This window comes from Toxorhynchites rutilus, chromosome 2 (genome assembly GCF_029784135.1).
Source record: "Toxorhynchites rutilus septentrionalis strain SRP chromosome 2, ASM2978413v1, whole genome shotgun sequence".
Classification (NCBI taxonomy): domain Eukaryota; kingdom Metazoa; phylum Arthropoda; class Insecta; order Diptera; family Culicidae; genus Toxorhynchites; species Toxorhynchites rutilus.
The window spans coordinates 340,690,459-340,705,521 of NC_073745.1; the positions used below are offsets into that span (position 1 = coordinate 340,690,459).

General features: G+C 38.5%; 1 protein-coding gene across 3 annotated transcripts in view; it reads left to right on the top strand.

The window, feature by feature from the left end:
* The first annotated feature begins 1,287 nt into the window (after nucleotides 1-1,287).
* Nucleotides 1,288-15,063, top strand: part of LOC129766640 (acid sphingomyelinase-like phosphodiesterase 3b) — a 259,803-nt gene continuing 246,027 nt past the window's right edge. Inside the window, exons 1-2 of one of the 3 annotated variants that reach the window (XM_055767218.1) lie at nucleotides 1,288-1,790; nucleotides 1,864-2,038. The gene's annotated coding sequence lies outside the window, so the exon portion shown is untranslated. Of the gene's footprint in view, nucleotides 2,039-15,063 lie in introns of all 3 variants that reach the window. The other 2 variants (XM_055767217.1, XM_055767219.1) reach the window with 2 other exon arrangements.

Below are 15,063 nucleotides of genomic sequence, written 5' to 3' on the forward strand. Positions count from 1 at the left end.
TAAGCCTCCAGAAATTTACCGAAATATACGTCTTCAATTTTAATCATTTTCAAATCTGATTTTTTTTTATTCGAGCTTTACATGATCGACTCATCGGTAAAGTTGATTTTCCAAGAAAATAGTTTACGAAAAGAGTCTAATTACCAATTTTTCTTCATGAGTTATAGTCACCTGGAAAGTTTACTCATTTCAGAGATTTTTTTTTCTTGGGTTCCGACAATTTATTTCAGTTCAAGAGACATATTATTCGGCATCAAGCACTTGATGTCTTTGATCCCGATACAAAAAAGAAATTCACGGAATTGTTCGAACCCAAACTGCTGAACAATGATACAGACTGAGATTGTAATTTCCAACTCTGCAATTTATATAGTAGAGTCCAGCGGCCAGTCGATTGAGTCGTCTGGCCACCATACATTATTCGTGGGTCATCAAATTCCACCTTCGTGTCATTCTGTCTCCTAAAACGAATAAAATCAAATGGTTTCAATACTCAAACAAAAATCCATGCGATGACGAAATTCCTTTCGACATCCATAAATCAGTTGATAATTAATTCATCGCCTTTCCACCAGACCAAGCCGAATGAAAAAATCATATAGCAAAGAGCCTAAAACGTTGTCACGAAGCAGACATCCTTCTTCGTTTGGTTCCACTTATGATTAACTTCTCCAAACAGCACTTTATAGCTTCAAGAGCTCGCTCCCCGGCCAGGACACTCCTGTGCTGCGATCCCGCAAATAACTCCGCCATGTCCTGTCATGCGAGACACGTTATTAAAGTTTCAGTAGAATTAGGTTGACGATATACCGCTCACCTCCCCCTCCAGCCCCGGCCATTGTATAACACATTCTTTCTCGCTCACAATCAACTTCACTTCACTCTGGGGCCACGATTTCCGAAGCACACGAGCCACCATTCGAGTCAATTGAGTGAGAGAAAGACGCGAGCGCGAACGAGAGCGAGACGCACGAAGTCCTTCGGCATTTTGCCTGAATCTAGGTTATGGTTGGTTCGCTGCAAAAGCTCATCTTCTGGAATGCACCTTGTTTGAGTTCCTCTGGCTACCCAGCATCTTGAAGCGGTCGGTTCAGGCCTCTAACCGATGCAAAATTTGACAATCACTCGGTTCTTCCAATAGACATGCGCATTTGGGGTCCAATTGGCACGAAGGCTCTCGCATAGATCTGGAGAAACACCGGTTCCAAGTTGCGAGCTCTCTTCGGGAAGCAAGTAACCAAGAAAAACTCTCCCCCACTGTTGAAACGACTCTTTCGGTTGCGCTATCGAATTGATCAGTTTAATTGGATACCGTCGGTCCGTTCGGACGTGTTTTTTCGCGACAGCGGTTTTCCCAAGGAGAGCTCCTCCGAGGACTACTTGTGAGTCTAGGAAGTGTGTATTGTGCAGCCGCAGATATTTCCGTTCCAATTCCGACGAAGGATTGTTCCGTGTGACGAGGTGATTCCGCTACATACATTTAGGCTGAGAACGCCGAAAATTTAAATTTGCGCGTTCAGTATTGCTGATTCGAGTGATATGAATCAGCCAATCAGTGCGTGTGTGTGTGTGTTTGCTGCGTAGGGTCGGAACGCCCCTTAGTGATTGAAATCATTTGAAATTTACACACGGATCGTGGAAGGATACGACATTGTGGTGTAAGAGAGTGAGGGAGGAAAGGGAAAAAACAAAAAAGTGATTGTGGCGGCAAAATCCGCATAACACAAATTGCTGATTAACCCAATTGCGTGTTGTGTTTATCACGGAGGAAAGTGTGCAAAATAAAAAAGGTAATTGATGAGTTTTGGGGACGAAAGTGAGCTCATTCTGATATGTTGTTATGTTTGGTGACACAACTAACAGTGCTAACATATTCGGCGCATTAATTCAAAACTTCGTCAGCTTGTGAGATCAATTTGAGAGGCGGTAGGAAATAAAAACTTTTTTCCCTCACCGAGGCAACGAGCGATGCTGAGTTGGTAGCTAAAAATGTAAATACACAGGAGGGACATCTCTCGACGTCCGGAACACAAACAAGGTATTTATGTTCTTTTTTTCGTCTAAAGTTAAACTTATTTTTATACTCTCAACTGCTGGCTTTGGTTATCATCGCGTTGCTTTCATTCCCGGCAGCCAACAGCGAAATCAGCGTATTGCGAAAAATTTTCCGGTAGTCAAAAAAGATGTGCTTTGAGGGTGGTTCTTGGTTGGCTTGAGATCATGTGACTTCGGGCGTATACTTCAGGAAATGGTTGGCCATTTGGGTTACACTTGGGGGGGAAATGGAGACCGGAGCGAAGGAGTTGAGAAGTGTCGCTTCCTAACTTTGACTTTATTGAGCTTATCCGGTATGGCAGTTTTTTTTTTCGTGATGACTTCCACCGTTCTTCGCAAACATTTTCGACATTTTTCTAATAAAGTTCGGCGAGGAATATTACGACGTTGGCCGGCTGACTGGCTGACTGGAACTGATGAAGGTTGTTGTCAGCTGCAGGGCTGCCTCTTCGGGGATGTAGACGTAGACGAAGTTTTGCGTGGCCTCTAACCGGCCATCTGTGAACTCGAGCGCGAGTCGTGAGCAAAATTTGATTAATCGATAAGTTGGATGTTTATTTCGGGTTTGTTACGTAGTTTAACTTTCGAGAGCGAAAGTCTGGTGATGGCACAACAACGGTTCGGTTATTGAAAGCTCGAGTTTTATTATTGTGCGAGGTGCAAATATAAATATTGACAAAATGAATAACAATCGTTGCGTGGACTCATTTGGTAGAACATGATAAGCGATGGTCTAGTTTCACTTAATTTGCGAAACGATTACATCAACGAAATACATCAATTATTAAGCGTGTTTGGTTGTTTTAAAGATATACATAGTAGATCTAAGAGCTAATGATAGAGATAATTTTCGTTTTTAAAGCGTGCTGATTCCACCCGAAAATCCATTGAATTTTTCACTTTACAAAAATGGAACCCGAAGCTCAATGTTTTCTATGTTGCATTGCAAAGTTTGGCAACCTTTGAACTTGAATTGAGTGGATTACAGAATGCAAGACTGCGAATTGTACGGGTAATTCTGACTCGAACGGATTTGAGAATACGGGTGAGCAGTAGATCAGTAAGCATAATTGGAATTTCCAAAGAAAACTATTTCCTCGGACGTATTTTGTTGCCTAACCGAACTAAAAAAAGTTGATGGGTCCGAGCCTAGAGGCACGGACAGGATCTTGACATAGTACTGTGAGTAGTAATTGAATTTAAATTGAGTTTTTCATTGTTCAAAATCTGTATTTTTTCTCTTTTGATACATCAAATGGATGCCCTGGAAAAACGTGGTAAAATTCGATACCGCGTTCTGTTCAAAAATGTACACAAAAATACCATTAAAGCCATTACTACCCTTTTCTCCTGTTTATTCAATCATGCAGAAGAAGGTAAAGAGTCATCATGTACCATTTTAAAAAACAAGTCTAAATAGTGAAGACCTACATAAATATAAGCCTGAGTCAAATCAATCTATGACTACAAAAATATATTATAGATAAAAATAGCATTATTTCCTTCGTTGCCACGTTGTCCGGAACATTGTTTGTAATAACTGTATAGCCCTGTAAGACCGATACTATTCAAGCTATCATAATCTGATTTACGTGGGTATACCCTTTCGATATACTAAATCAGCAGCCATTTAAATTCATTTATTGCATTTTCACATAACCAGACAACATACTCAATATCATGACATCCTGGACCACAATTACACAAATTGTTAGTAGTGAGACCTACACGATAATAACATGAATTGAGCACAAATTGATTGGACAACATGCAATATAATATAAAATGTTTGCCTATTATTGGTGAATGGAAAATAATTGATTTTACGCATCAACTCACATGGTGATCTAACGCTCGAATTTAGGCAAAAAGATTGCTCGTTGCGTCGGGGAGGAAGCAAGTGGATAGCAGGGCACGCCATAGTCATAGTCAACTGAGGATAGTCGGCTGACTAACCGACTGACTATATCCGTAGTCAGTTAGTAATGGCTTTTGGCTTCTTCACGCAGTTTCTCCGCCAAAACGACTGAGTCGGGCGTTTAGTCGCTATCTCCCTCTACCGACTCGACTATATCATTTCATTCTTCCCAGTTAAATTGTCCTCATTGCATTTTGAAGTGACTTCCCCCAAAACGAATTCGTTCCTCTCTCTCTTTCCCATGTATCTTTATGCATGCATCGATGTTTGAGTTCACAGGATTTGACAAACGCTACAGGTGAGCTAGAATTTTTTGTATCGTACACGAAAATTACTCACACGTATAAAATAGCGTGCTGTGTGTGAGCTATTTTGCACGCCTAATACTAACTAATACTAACGCGAGGACCTTTATAGAATACTTGATAAATGTTTAAGTTCATTGGTTTGAGTTCACGATGGATGGAAAATATACCGTCCATTAATGGGGTAACTACTTTTTTGCATCAGGAGTCAAGTTTTCGTTCCTCTTTATATGGACGTACAATAAGATTGCACGGGGGTACAAAATTAGTGTCAGGGGAAATGGAAATGTGGATTGAAGTCAGTTGAATGAAGAGGCAGATTTGTATTCATTAGTCGAGTCAGTTAAAATAACCACTGACTGGACTAGTTCACCAGTCATCCTCGCTAGTCAACGCTAGTCAATTCATTTTCTAATCAAGTCCTTTTTTTGGTGGCGCTGACTGCCGAAGCAGCTCTAGTCGAAGCGGAGCTACTGGGAGTAGAGTCGGTCTTCATTTTTCACCGTCGAAGATTTCGGGCCCTGGTGGATAGTGCAATCGAAAGAAACCCAATTAAATCTTCAAATTGTTAACTTTTTTACTATATTCATTGTTCATGTTTCAATAAAAAAAAATCTGGATAAATTTCCTGTCTAATGATATATAACACAACATATGTTTTGAGTAATATGCGTTTGAAAACTCTTAATAGATCGTTACATTTTTCGTAGAGTGACTCCCCTATATAGATACCAAAGACATAATCCTATGTCAAAAAGAATGAATTGAATCGCTTCCGCCATTCAACCGAATACATCCAGTAACGTGTGGGACCGAAGACGTGTAATGTTGTAATGAAGCTCATTAAAAACTTCCTTATAAGTTTGAACAAACGCGCTGTAATGTCATGATGATGCATTGAGTTTTGACCTGGCAATAGCAAAGGCTGTGTCGGCTTTGTTCATGATAGCGCCTCGCAAGTGAATGTATTCTTCCTCACACCGCTTTTGTTGATTGTGTCGTACGAATCGCAGTTATTCGCTCTCTACGTTCGCGTACGCGTCGATCATGAATTGTTGGCACAGCTAACGACCTCTTTGAATGGCGTTGTCCTGACCATGTCGATTCATCAAAAAAAAAAAAAAAAAAAGGCATGGAGCGCACCTTTTTCTTTGTTCGGCTCCTGTCGTTCATGAATTTAATTCAAAATGAGGAATTATGTTAATAATGAATAACGTACCTGTGGAGGGATCTCGTTGTTTAATGTTTATGCAATATACGTCTTTTTCCTTCAGTACGGCTGGGTGATTTTTCGCCGAAAAATCCCTTTTGACTTGCACTACAGTCACACTCGTTCTAGACCTGAATGACCGGATTCAAGCATAGAAATTGCAACTAAGTACTAATAAAAATGACGCAAGAATTACTACGTTGGGAATGCGGACTTTAGGAACGTTTGTGCCATTGAAGAACGCGAAGAGAGTCGTATCAACTTTGTGTCAACGATGAATTCCAAATTATTGTATTTTCTTCGAATCGCAATTTCTCGCGTCACTGTGCAGACACCTTCTATGATTTTAGTAACGCTTACCCACCGAATCTAGACACGTGCTCTCCAGGAGATGTTTCATCAGAATTGATGACAATAACATGATTGTCATTTTGTAAACCGAGCAAGTGGGATTTGAAGTATTTCAATAATTCGTTGTGCTCATTCAAAAATACTTCCAGCTTGCCGGCGATACACCTGGCTTTTGACGAAGTGATGTGAGGGGCTTAGAATGAAAGGGGTGTAAGTGATTTGATCGATTTCTCTACATCGACTCTCTCTTTGGGTCATAACTTTGCTGCAAATACATTCCCAGCTGTATTTACCAACGTGGAAAATAGGTCAGAACCTCATCTATCGGGTTCTATAGCAAACTTAAATTGGGAAGTTTTTGCAGTTGAGTTATTAACTAAATGAAAAGTTGATGAAGAGAAAACGATCAAGTCACTTACACCCCTCGCATTCTGAGCCCCTCATGTTACTTACGAATGTGTGGATGAAAGTTCGATGTAGCGGGCCTAGCGCTATCTGTCATTTAAAACCATAAATAAATCCGTTCTGATTTTCTTTCAACATTTCGTAGGGAGTCCCGTATGAGAAATCGATATGACGAATTTCATTGGCATCCAAAACCAGAAAAAAAGAGTGTCCCAGAGTGTCAATTTTTGACAAAAGAAAATTTTTCGAGATGACACTAGATCTCGACGTTTCATGCAATTTGAAGACATTTGGCATAAAAAAAAACAAAAATTTTCGAAAACCCCGATTTCCTTTCAAAAAAAAAAAAAAACTTTAAAAAAACTCAAACTTTGACCGCTGTGCGACACTAGTAAATGAAACATTGAGCTGATATTCTGCACAGGGTAGTTTTTCGTGGGAATCAACATTGTTAATCAAGTTCGCTTTGAAAATTCGAGATGGCCATTTTCATTGGCCTAGTCGTACGCGTTGCGCTTGCCACGATGGGGGTTTCGGGTTCGATTCCCGTTAGGGTCAGAAATTATATAGTAATAGATCGTTTTTCTGGCTTGCACTGGTTCAGGGGAACTGTCTAGGGTGTGTTGGGATCAGCAAATGGGCACTACCAGTCCACAAGAAAAGTCACAAGAATCTGGAAACAGCTCCTTTGAGCGAAATGATGCCGCTAGAAACGTCTTTGAAAAAGTTTCCATGAAGTGTATCCCATACCTGTCACTTTGATATAGCCGACAATATCATTGTTTTTAAAGGCTTCGAATCAAATCCCTGCTGTTTTCTATGAACGGTATGAATCCCAAATGAAATCCATGTGCTCAAATAAAAGTTTCCCAAATATTTGAAACTTGATATTTTCATTTTTTTCAAGTATGCAGATTTGAAGCCAACGAAAATAAATATGAAATCGTACGAAAATGAAATACTTTCGAAAGTTGTCGCAAATCTATTTTCTCCATCCCCATCTCAATAGGAAAAACTATCTTCAGAAGTATGCAAATCCAGCCATATTTAGTAAGAGCTGAAGCGCTGCTGAGTAAGTGCGTGTCCCATGGATGCAAATAGGTTTAATAAGATGGACCTCATGCTAAAGTGCTTCCTAACCATACTAAATTTGTTTCCTTGACTAGATTGACCAAAAAGTTCAAGAATAAAAACACATGAACCAAAAAATAAACAGAAAGCAAATTGTTGAACAATTTTATCGAATGAATAACACCGATAATGAAACCAAACAATGCATCATTTTTACTGCTTTGTTCTCTATAACGAATTTTATTCGTTTATACAGTAATGTCTCGATTATATCACTGGGCGTTTTTATCACGTCTTGTTTTTATCACTCTCGAATTTATCACTGAAAATGGAAATAGTGGTTTGATATTCAGAGAACTCTGCATTGGTGCAGCCGAATTTGCGGAAATCAAATACCCGATCGGACTATTTCTAATTTCAGTTTATACTGCGAGTTTGTTGTAAATTCGTAAATAACAGAAGGCTAATATTCATCGTATGCGCGAGTGAATCATCATTAATACTATTAAAAGCAGTGATGTGTCATTCTGGCGTGTTTACGCAAGTGTTTGTTTGCTCGTTCCTTTGGCGTGGATGCACTGTTACTAACGGGACTTCTTTACAGGCAGGGAAGAGTCGCGCAGGGGCAGATTTGTCTGTGATTATATTTGGTGTTTTTGTGCACATTTTTTTATTTCGTTTGTTATCCGTGATTTTTTATTCATTTGTTATTCGCGATCAGTAATTTAATACATCGCTGACCTAACATTTGTTAGTGTGAGTCATACATAGCAAGATAAGTACTTATGATAAAATTCCAAATTACTATTTAAAATCATAAATCATATGTGTAGTAATCATGTTGTTTTTTTTTCCCTTTAGAAAATCGACCACTCGAACCAACAATAATCCAGAGAATGAATTGAGTTTGTGGCTCACGTATTAAACATGAAAAATATGCTCTCGTTCATGACTTTCATTTTACCACAACCTCCAATTACATTTTACATTTCTCTCCGTCAGTCTCCCCCGGTTTTCCTTTTTATCGTAAAAAGAGAATACAAAGATTTTCAGCAGTTGAGTCAAAGCTATGTAACAGATAATCCGATTCAACGAAGCTGCAATTAATTCGAAACACTAGAATTCCCAATTTCGTTTATATTCTTCCAAAAATGTACGATTAATGCTCTCTCCCACAATATGGTTCTATTTAACGGAAGGTGTTTTCTCGGTGATCTTGTCAGGTTTCCCAAAAATAACACTCCATCGTCGCGATTGAAGTTCGATACAGAACAGGCGTGACTATTAATGGAACATATTGCCGACGCGATTGGCTTTACAGGAATTCTCTCGGTTACCTACCTTCTTAGGTTCCCCACAGTTAAATCTCCGCCGGAGTGATTGAATTTCGAAAAAAAAGTAAGTGCGATGAATACTAGAATAAAAGCCGGACCAATCTATCTGACAGGTTTTCCTTCTCAGGATACCATAATCTTTGCCGCGTATTGTAAAACATGCTGTTTTCGGATTTTTGTTTCGTCGAGTGGTCGATAGTTCGCGTTTACATAATCACATCACTTACCTCAGTGAATCCTGATGTTTACCTCTCCCCTCTAACAACTATCCCTCCCATGATAAACGCTAGGGAACCACGCTATAGAGGCGACCCTTCTGGCCATCGGGCGGCGAATATTATACTAACATTCATTCCCTTCCCCCGGTGACTGTAAGGACGTGGCCGGCGTCGTTATTGACCATTTAAAGCTCGAATCACCGAAAATTGCACAACGAGAATGATTTGCTAGTCCCAAGCGTCATTCTGTGTGTTCTTTGTGCAATTTGGTTGGTTCTGGTCAATCACGGAGAGCAACTACGAAGTGTACAGTCTACCCAAGCTCAAGCTCTCGAATTTATCACTGAAAATGTTTCGTTTTTATCACGTTTTTCGAAAAATGTGAAATTATATGCAAAGTTCAATCTGCCGTTAAATTATTGAACAAAAAAAATGAAATTCTAGCAGAACAAAATATTTTTGAGCATTCATGCCACCTATCGTATTAGTCGTACTCATGGAAAAATTTCTTACTGTTGGATTTGTAGCGTATAACACATATTTTTTTAAAGCTTGAAACCATATTATTTTCGTAAGTTCAGAATCAAAAACCATGAATAATTCTGAGCAACTTTCTTTTCGATTGTGTGAAATAAGATGTACGACCTATGCCGTTTCCCAGTTTGAGCCATGGAAGAGACAGTCGTAAAGATAATCGGTAACACAATTTTGTAATAGATTTATTCTTGTGTAGTGACGAATATGCTATATAAGCTAATGAATAACATATCAAAAACCCCTCAACAATGCGGTACACACCATATGACAATCACAAGAATGCTGAAGGAGAAGAACTCACTTGTGAAACTGTTTGATTTGTGTTTTGAAATCATCGAGCACTATAAGAAAATTTAAATATGCTGCTGAAGGTAGAATTGTGTGCAAACTAGAAACGGCTGTATACGGCAGCGATTCCCGTCTTAATTTAAAAGTTTGTGCAATGGATAATTTCAAAGAACAATTTTGAATTGCTTGAAGACTTATAATTGCCTTATTTTTCAAAATTATTACCAAATAAACGTCTTATTTTAAAAATTATTACCAAATAAACGTTTACTTATTTGGAGGAAAAAGGCGTCACATGAATCAAAGCTGACAAAAATCGGAAAATTTTCATGTTACAATGTTTCTGGTACTCATAAATATCCATTGATGATAATTGGATAATTGAGGAACCCTCGATGTTTCAAAGCAGAAACTATTTCTTGAATGTTTCTAAAGTTTGTTTTAAAAAAAATAATAAAATTGATAGTAAGTTGTAGCTTATAAACTAAGCTATCATTCAATACCAAAAACTTACCATATGGTCGCTTTCCAAAGCCATGAAAAATTATCAAAGTTGCTGTTCGATTCTTCGAACGATTGGCCTAATATGGGTTAACACAATCCATTTAGGCTGCAGTGTTTCTCATAGAATAGACTTTCAAGAATTTTCAAAAAGTTTTAAGAAACTTAAATTCATTCAACATCATCAAAATTAAAGGCAAATTCATATATAGGCACATCGTCTTTTTAATAACACCAATAAACGTTTGAAAGATCACCAACTGAACTCGGGTGAAAAAAAATAATCACAGTTTGATGCATCGGGTTTCAAATAAATCGTGTAGTACACTCTGTCCAATTTCTATAAGACCACACTGATTCTATTTCGTTGCAACACAAACAGTTAGAATTTCAACAAGAAACATTCATACATTGTTATAATAAAGTATATTTAACATCAATTCCGTTCAAAAGAGTTGTTTGTTCATTTATTGTGCTTAAATATGATAATTTCAGCTGTCCAGTTTCTAGAAGACCACTTCAAAATTCATAAGTATTATCAATGAAAAATTCAAAACGATCGGCTGATTTACATTTACATGATAACCTTGCCATTTCGACTAATAACCTTGAAAATTTGTGTTGAATTATTATTTACCAAATTCTGCTGAACAGATTTCTTAATATTTTTCCATTTTTCCGAAATTGCGACCTTGAGCTCTTCAATCGCGGTGCACCGTTTTCCCTCAGTGTAGATTCTGCGTACAAGGACCCCTCCTAAGATTTTCAACAGGATTCAAGTCTGCGAGGTGGCCACACCAAAAAATTGAGTTTTTGGTCCTTAATCCATTGCTTAGTTTACTTGCTGGTATGAATAGAAGCATTGTTTTGCTGGAATGTGAATTTTTTGTGACGATATCCACGCAAAAACGATAGGAGAGAGGATTCCAGAACATGTATGTAATCCTTGAATGATGTGAAAGCTATTTTGAGCTTTCCCGTTGCACAGAATCCCGCCCAAACCATGTACGAACCTCCACCAAAAATCCTGGTTGAAAAATACTGTTCCTTCTACCGTAAATCACACCAGTACCCGTTGAAACCATGAGGACCATCCAAATTGATTTTTTTCGTCAGTGAAGATAACCTATACATTGAAGAACTTTTCGTTGTGGTATATAGCAAATTGTATTCTTATGGATACATTCTTTGTCACAACATACCATGTACCACTATCGGTTTATGTGAGCTTTGGCAAAACTCAGACATCTTCCGATGTGAGATGGTGTAAGATGAAGAGTTTCAACCTTTTAAGCCCTCTTTATGTGAGGATTTATTACAAAAATTTGACGAATTGTCGCCCGAGCAGTTGAGTAGTTGAAATATTGCTTTATTTGCACATGCGATTTTGAAGTATTCGAACCTATTCTAGCTATTTCCCGCTTATCCCGGTCAGAGAGCTTCGATTTACGTGAAGCTCTTTCCTTCTTACCGTATCCTTGAGGATTCGCCAGATAATTGAGCACTGCTTGATGGGATTGTCCAATCCGACGAGAAATTTCTCTGATACCAACATTTTCTTGGTGAAATGCATCGATTTGTCTTTCTTCTCTTTTCGTGAGGACTTTTACCTTCGGCATTTTCCAGATTTAATTGATCAAAACAACTAAAACATCGGAAAATGTATCTGGTCTTATAGAAACTTGACAGTTGAAAATACAAAATTCGTTTACGCTCAGCGCTTGCACACACACATATGAACATCATGCAGTGTATGGTAGTCACCAATACCTACACACTAGATTATAAATTGAAGCATAGAATAACAGAAAGAAGCACAATGACACAAAGCGGCAAGATCATCACCTGGTCTTATAGAAGTTGAACAGAGTGTATAACAGGGTATTTTTCTTATGAAAGAAAATAGGAGCGCCATTCTACAAAAATACCAAAAACCCCCTTGATAGAAGATCCTAAAGAAAGTAATCGTGTGCTACCATGGTGAAGCAGTTTAGCATACTGTTCACGATGAAAATAGCTTATTGTTCACAATGAATCCAATTATTCTACACGAACCGTGTACGTATGAAAATATTTGTAAACTTTCACAGCGAAGCTTTCAATTTCAATTTCAAAAATTCGATCGTCAATGAGTGAAATTTGCATCCAAATTTCAATTAGACGTTCATCCGAAATAAAAAAAAATAATATTGCAGATAATCACAAAAAAAATTCTTCGTAATCAAAGTACGGTACAAATTAATAAAAATACGAGACAATAAAAAAGGGTCGAAAAACTGTGCTGTCCCGTTAGGTCAGCTTATTCCTCACCGATTCTTAGTGTAGCTGACACTGACACTAACCTGAACTGAAAAGTATAACTATCGTTTTGCACTCAGCCAGGTTTGAGCGGCTCAAAATAAATAATATTTAAATTGTTTGGTTTTCATAGATGCATCCGTGAATAATAGAAAAATTGAAAATAAAACGTAGATTACGAATATCACATTGTTTTTTGTCCTAATTTTATTTTTCCGCGATTTCTAAGGCACTGAAACTTATTTTTTGAACGACCCTCGATCCTCGATGCGATTCCACAATTTTTTTTCGAATTTCAGATGTCAATATAACACAATCCATCCATCCATAAATATCCAGTTTTACATTGACAGATAGAGCAATCTTTAGAAACATTCCGATTTCATGTTTATTTAGCAGGAAAACCGAAAAGCCGGGAAGCGCATAAAGTGGCATTTATCATTAGGACCGTAGAATTTAAGCCAATCTTGCAAGCGTCAAATATGTTGACAGTCTACAAGCTTTTCTACCTATTTATGTCGCCTAGTTGCAAAACCGGCCATCTGGAAAAAAAATACAGGAAAGACGATTTCGGTAGAGAATGAATAGGATTTGGGCGGTTTTGCAGCACATCGTGATTATCGAACGCGTTTTCTATATGGAATTTATCGATTTTGTACCGTTTCTCACTGCCAATAAGTGAAACAATGGCAGATGGTCTAAAAACCCGAAAAAACGATACATTTAAACTTAACAATAGTTTCCGTTTATTGATTGAATGCCTCTTTGTCCTGGTTGAAGACACATAGGGCCCTATTCCAGAAAACGAGTCGAGGAGACGAGCGCTCGTCTCATTTGTTTTGGTATTCCAGATGACGAGCTCGACAAAAAACAGACGAGTAACTCGTCTGACTCGACGAAAAACAAACGAGAAACTCGTCTGAGCCGACGGATTCAAATCCAGTGTCTGAACTGTCCGACGAGCTGAGTTTGTTTTGATGAAGGTGTATATATATAAATAAGGTGTGTATATATAAATATCATGTGTTGTAATCATGCGATATGTACTTTGAGCCATACTGGAATTGCTGTCGGCATTGTTTACAAACAGACTGTCACCGACTAAGTCACCCATAGAATATACAGATTGGAGATGCTACACAATCCAACACGGAGTCTTAGCTTTAGATGCTTTTATTTTGTAAATTAATGAATTGCCGTTACAATTGCCGTTTTAAAAGAAAAGTGTTATTCTGAAAACTGGTATATGATTCGAAGCGGCGAATGTGAAACCAGAAAAATCTGGGATTGGTTTGATGCAAGCGGCAAGGATAAACTGTTCAATCAAATGAAAAAAGTAGCTGTCGGCAAAGCTATTAAAAAGCTTTTATTTGTATATATGAAACTGCACTGGAAGAGTGGGAAGGCGTTTTTTGAGCTACAACATGTAAGTTTATTGAGAAACCATTTCATTGCAAGCCGTATTTTTAATCCGTATGCATATTCAACAGTGACCAATGCACTCACCATCAAGAGCAGATTCTAAAACCTATCCTGCAGAAATTGAGTAACACTCCCCAGTTAAGTAGTTATCCTACGTGCGACAAATGCCAACAAGAGTTCATAACCGTCAACAAAAGTTCCGAGATGGAACCAGAGCTATTCACCCTTATTTTTGTTTAAGGCCGTATCTGCTTTCGTTGGAATGCTCTGATTCGAACACGATCGGAGAAGGTATCATTGGTTTCGTTCGAACCTGGCTGAACGAATACACATTCGAATGTAAACACACCGGTCCAGCCCGGATTTGAATCTGGTATTAAATCTGGACGAAACGTTGATCCACCGTAGCTTGCAGTAATTGTCGGACGCTAGTTTCAAGTTTCCGGTGTGTAAATATACGGTGTTCGTAGGAACACGACCATTTTCCGTGAGTTTCTCGAGAAGGTTTCGCAGCTGTTAGACGTTATTCTACAGGGTGGGCCATTTAAAGTGGAAGCATCTGGCAACCCCATAACTTTTGACAGAGATGTCAGATTAACAAATGTCATACCGCGTTGGAAGCGTCATTTCAGTACAACTTTAACCATGGAACAATACACACCTAAATAACGCGCTGAAATTGTTCAGCTGTACATTCAAAATAACTTCTCAATTGTGGCTTTTGGCAAAAAATCATAATGTCTGATGAGGCGCATTTCAACTTGAATGGAGGAGTGAATAAACAAAATTGTCGGTTTTATGCTACTGAAAACCCTCAATTCATCGAAACGCAACCTCTTTACGACCAAAAAGTTACTGTGTGGTGTGGCATTTATGCCGATAAAGTCATCGGCCCGTACTTCTTTGAAAACGAAAATGGAGCAACGGTAACCGTGAATGGGGAGCGTTATCGGACAATGATAACCGATTTTTTATTGCCATTTGTTCGTGAAAATGAATTGGACACTTACTGGTTCCAACAGGATGGCGCTACATGCCATACAGCGGCTGCCACGACCAAATTATTGCGCGAAATGTTCCCCGGAAGATTAATATCGAAAAACGGCGATCATGACTGGCCACCGAGATCATCTGATTTGACGCCTCCTGA